The following is a 5983-nucleotide window of genomic DNA, read 5'->3' on the forward strand; positions in this document are numbered from 1 at the left end:
CCCCAGCCTGTACTGGTACATGAGATTGTTCTGTCCTAAGTGCAGGACTTCGCTCTTGTCCTTGTTGAACGTCATGAGATTTCTTTTAGCTCAGTCCTCCACTTTGTTTAGGTCACTCTGAATGCTAGCCCTACCTTCGAGCATATCTACTACTCCCCCCAGTTTGGTGTCATTTGCAAATGTGTGATTCTAACAAAGTTAAGATGAAACAAAACATGGCTTTTTGGTTTTCTGTCCATCACGTTTCTTTCCAAGCAATATAAGTCTTCTTTTATAGTATGTTGGGTATTTCTGACACCATTTGAATTCCTTTTTAATTAGAAGATAAAGACTTTTGCAAGAATAGAGCTATTCTACATTTCAAAATATCAGAGATTTCCATTGCTAACATTAAAGCAGCTGTTTTGCCACAATGGGTTAAGTTTTATTCCTATGAATATTTGTATGACATTATTGTATTAGCATGAAGAGTACATCTGTTTGGAAACCCTGGTGTCCCAGATCCTCAACAGCTATTTAGGTGCCTAATTAGTAAAATTAACAGCAGTTATGTGGCTAAGTACCTTTGAGGTTTGGGGCCTATGTAACTGGAAAACTAATATGGGTCATTTTTGCTGGAACTTGAATTTTGATTTAAAAAATCCAAGTTTCTGACAAGCTGGTTCAGTTGTTATGCTTGGAAGCCTCCTACCATTCTTGCTAAGTTTCCTGAATAAGTAAGTACTTGGCAATGCAGCAATAAAGGCTGCCTTTTTCAGTTACTGCTTACTGGAGTAAGTATCCAAAATAGCATCCCACGCTGAATTTAACATTTATTTAAACACCATTCAGGAGGTGATACAAGTCCCTACAACAAAATGCATTTCATAATACTACCATTATATCTCCCAGTCAATAGTTTGTTGTTTGAAATAACTCACAGCATTATAAAACTATTTTGCATTCACATAGCTTAAAAACTCAGAGTTGCTATGCTTTAGTTCTGCAACTGAGGATATGAGAGTAACTGAAAGCGCAACACTTTATGCAGAAGAATTTGCCAATGCTAAATATATCAGCAACCCAGTATCTCCCGTTTAAGAATTCTGTTTAAGATTTCCTTTTTACATTGATATGACTTTTAACCCAGCCCCTTACACTCTTCTGCTGTCTGAATTTGACTCACAAAAACATAAGACTGTAAGTTGGTGACACATACCAAGGTGTCAGAGGAGAGGGAGAACAGCAGTTCATTAGCAGTGTACGAAAGTATAAGTTAGGAGTTGAATCTTGACTTTCATTTGCACCTTCACATGCCTTCTTCCTGCTCTTTGGTGGAAAATGACACCAATCTAGATTTCCTGGAGCATGGTGTTGTGGGTGCATGTTCTATGGAAGTCCAACTGAGTCTGTCCATCTTTTTGCATCACCTCTGAATCCAATCTTTGGAATCTTCTTCCAACAACTCCCAATAATGAGCTGCGTGTGTTTTTATTCACATTTTTTAATAAAACTGTAGCACTCTTTGAAAAAGAATTAAATTATTGTTTGACAAGTAACACCCACTCAGTAGGAAGAAAAGTACAACCATTTTAGAAAGGAAAATTTATTTGTAGTTACATGTACCACATATAAAATTAACATTAACTGAAACAGACATAATTTGTTTCAATACTTTGACTAAGCACTTACAATGTAGACTACAAAACTGTACATCTTAAATTTAGCAACTAACTCTTACAGCATAGTGCAATTGTAACATTTTATAAACAAAGAATTATTTGTGCCTTTTTTATTAAAATAAAGTGCATTAAATGGTTATCTTGTATACAACAAGAAGCTCTGTAATTGCTATCCCAAACTCTAATCTTTACAGAAACTTAGGTAAAACTCTTCAGCTTCCTTTTAACATTAATTTACAGACTAGTTATCTATTATTCAAATGTCAACAATGATTATGAGAAAAAAATATGTCACTGCAGGAAATAACCATAGATCTTCATGTTCTGAGCAAAGTAATTAGTATTTGTATGAAAAGCAGTTCATGCAAACTTCTACTTGGGCTCCTAGGGAGAGGTGTATTTTTGAAAACATCCATGCAGCTGCTGTTTCTAAAACATTACATAATTCAGGATGTAAATATCATATTGAAGTTACCAGCATTACGTGTTTGGGTGAACTATATTCAGTTTCCTAAGGAAAGCTGTCCTTGGAATACATTTAAGAGGATGAAAACTGTAACTGATGGGCCCTATTTTTTCATTTGTTTTTTACTACATATGGTAGGACAAAGAAAATGAAAAGAGATATTTCCTGGTACCTGCTTATTGGCCCACGGTATTCTACTCTGATGAGCTGGAGTTACCAGTAAATATCAAATCTTACATCTAGAATCACAGACACAGACTTTCAACATTTATATGCTGTAAAATATATTTTTTAAATAAACTCATTTGCAATTAATTTTCCTAGGTTTTTGCAATTATAGTAGAGCTAAGAGGAAAAAAAGGAAGAACTACTGTTAAGGTGTGACTCCAAACTGCTGAAAAATAGAGATGTGAAATAAAAAGTGGTCTACAGAGGTCTACTGTACCTACTCTTTGTAGCTCAAGTAAGAATAGAAATTAAATGCTCATTGACTTTAACGGGTTTTGAATGAGGCCCCATTTACCCAAAGTCATAGTCTGCTGAAAGCAGAAGCAGAATTTCCATAGGCTTCACTGAGAACCTGATTCAAGAATAGGGGAGTACTACCATAGGCTTTTCCTTATGATTCGTTTATATTACCCACAATAGTAAAAATTGTCTGCTTGCTCACCAGTTGTAATTCCTCTCATGTTTTGGTACAAATCGCTCAAATATTTCTGCTTGCTGCTAGATCTGTTTCCTACTCTTACCATTATTAAGTTTTAGGAACAACCACATTAAATGGAAGTAGACAACTATATTCTGCTGCTACGCACTGGAACCACTGTTGCACAGAAAACTATGCACCACAACATATATTCCACAGCACTGAGTGTCATGGGCCCAGGACACTTTTCTGTTCCCAGGGGAGGGGAATAAAAATGGAAAACAGAAGAAAGGATCAGGAATTGACAGTCAAGTGAAGTATGCTCACTCATTCCTACGAAGTCTGCAGAAAAGTCTCTGCACTAACACCACCTGATGAGAACCGAGAGCATAGTGCCCCCCGTTGAAAGCAACATGATTTGACACGAGGATTTAATACAGCTCGAGAAGAACTACCTCTGGCTTTATGCTTTCTATTTTCCTTTTAGCCTTCAAAATGAGCTGCAAGGATCTGAGAGGAACAAGCCAAGGACAGTCAAGGAGTCTTACGGTGGGGGCTGACTGAACACACTAATTCCACAAATTTAAACAGCATGTTTCCTGAAGATCTTGGGGTAACTCCATGTTTGGTGGACCATGTCTCTGCCCTCTTTACATACTCTACTGTCCCTTTCCTGAAGGAAGACTAGAATAGACTGAGTTTTTATAGGTGGGACGTGTTAAGCATTACCCAGGCAATGTCAAATGAGAGCTAGGAACAATCAATACCTTACAGGATCAGAGCCAAGATAGAGATTTTAAAACGTATTCTCTTCTGTGGGGTTTTCCCAGAGAGAGGGTGGGAAACTATCAAATGTTGCAGTGATGGAGCTAGATAAGATGGGGGTTATTTCTAGCAATGGCCAGCATTAGACACTCCTGAAACTGCACAGCAGATGAGTATAGGGAAAATGTTTTCCTGCTTCCCACTAATGGGCGGTTAGTTTATGCTATAGAACATGAAGATTTATATCCCTTTCAAAAACTCGTTTCTTGTCTGTTAAGCTCTTCCCACTGTAATAGGGAGATGTTTTCAATATCTGTCACCATAACCACCCTTGTTTTTAATCTTATTTAGGTCTTGGTCTTAAGGTCCACTGACTGCATTCTGGCCACCACAACCTGGTAATGGAAGCTTACGTTTGATGAGATACTAAAATGTTCTAGAAGACCATCTTTGTGTGTTGTACAAGTGGAACATATGGAATTATTTTGCTTCCAGTATTCTTATAATAAAGTCTGCATGTAGGTATTTTTAACCCAGTCAGCACATGAAAAAGGATTTATCCAGTTCTGTTTTTTATTCATTTGTGAACATACAAGTAGCATTGGTGTCCAATTTGGAAAGGTGTGGGACCTTCATGCCCAAAGGTGAGGAGTGTGCCGCCCCTGCAAGATGGAGGAATTTGGGTTGTGTAATTAATATGTTGGGAGTTTTCCTTGAGTAAGGAATCCCAGACCAAGGCAATACTCAGCTATCCCTGCATTTATAATTTCAGTACCCTTTGCAGTTTAGGACTGAATGTGTCAGTATACGCAGAACTACTGCTGTAAACAACATGGCAACAATTTACTTCATCCTTTTTCTAAAATCAAAACTCCTACCTTTTTTTTTTTAAGGAAAACATAAATGGATATAGAACTTTCTGACTAAAAGTGTTGCAGCCATTTAGGGAAGTCTTTACACCAAACTACAGAAGTATTACCCAATCAGAAATGCATGTATTACAAGATATTATTTATTGCAATCATAGATTTTCTTTGAAAAACGTGACAATGTGTGACTGACTTTATTTTTAAAGCACCTTATTAAAATCTTCTAAATGGTTCTTTACCTATCCAAACACTACTTAACTTTAAAAGGTAAGAATATAAATTCCTTATTTACAAGGGGCTATGCTACCTCTGAACCTTAAAAAGGTAGATCACTGAAACGAAATCTGTATTGTACCAGATTTCATACTCATTGCTGTAAGTAAAGAGTAACCATTCTCTTTAGCCATTACTAGAATGACTGCACCAACGTGGAAAATCAAGTCTATATAGCTATCATTACAGTACTTCATGCTTTTTAAAATTTCACTCTGCTGAGAATATGAATTATTTTGTTTAGAAGTTACCTTAAATAATACTCAACAGCTCTACCAGATCTGACTCTTTGCTGGCTTTCTTTGTACTCCTAGTTTTATGGAAAATGAACTTTAAAATTAAATCAAAACCATTCCACCTGGATAACCCTCATGCTATTTTGTTTGGTTTCATATATAGTCCTCCAATAACTCTAAAATATGCCTACAAATTAGATCAATTGCAAAACAGCAAAGTCAGTGGGAGAATTTCAGAAGTACCTAAAGGCTTTAGGACCCCAAGTTCTCTTAAATGTCCATGGAATTTATGTGCCTTGATCCCACAGACACATTTGGAAATATCCCCCATATACCTTATACAGCAATGAAAAAATCTATTTTCCATGAGTTTTATAATAATTGCAATGATTGTAAGGTTTGGAGGACAATCATCATTTATAAACTTCTTCAGCTCCATCTCATTTCTTATGTTGGAAAATGTTCAATATCCTGTCACTACAGGTTTGTATACTGCAGTACAATACAGTACTCATTTGCTGCTCATCTAGAAGGGGTGGTTAAATTTACAGTATCTGCAAGAGCTGTGACAATATATTCCAGCATTTAGTCTGTAATATGGGTGGTAGCATCTTTAAAATCATTATCACAGAAGCAAGTTCAGTAAGTATTAAGGGCTTGTGTCCTCTTCAGAAAAAAACAGAAACATACTTTGATGCATCCTGTGCACTAACTGGCTGCTGCATCATGTCCTAAACCCACAGTCCTTTTCTGTGGAAAACTCCCAGTAACTTTGACTGGAGTTATGCAGGATTGCAGAATCAAGGCCAGTGATATTTCGGCAAAGTAGCATCAGATGTTTGCACATTGCAAAGCTACTCATTTGTGTATACAGATAAGGTGGTTAACACGAAAAGTCTATGTTTACCAGCAGCTACCATCAGAACACAGATACTGCTGTACTGGTTTAGCCCAATAGTCCATTCTTTTCCCAACTGCTACGTGACTTTCAGAGGAAGGCTTATGCATCCTCAAAATGTATGTTTGTAAAATAACTTACTAACGCGAGTTTTTTTTTTTTTTTTTTT

The 5983-nt window shown here is 36.6% G+C and overlaps 1 long non-coding RNA gene across 1 annotated transcript in view; it reads right to left on the reverse strand.

The window, feature by feature from the left end:
• Positions 1-795: 795 nt before the first annotated feature.
• Positions 796-5983, reverse strand: part of LOC109303250 — a 14028-nt gene continuing 8840 nt past the window's right edge. The window contains exon 2 of the long non-coding RNA XR_002099031.1: positions 796-1502. This is a non-coding gene — a long non-coding RNA (uncharacterized LOC109303250). The remainder of the gene's footprint in view (positions 1503-5983) is intronic.

Source organism: Gavialis gangeticus, unplaced genomic scaffold (genome assembly GCF_001723915.1).
Source record: "Gavialis gangeticus isolate Ggan-Ray unplaced genomic scaffold, GavGan_comp1, whole genome shotgun sequence".
NCBI classification, from domain to species: Eukaryota; Metazoa; Chordata; order Crocodylia; family Gavialidae; genus Gavialis; species Gavialis gangeticus.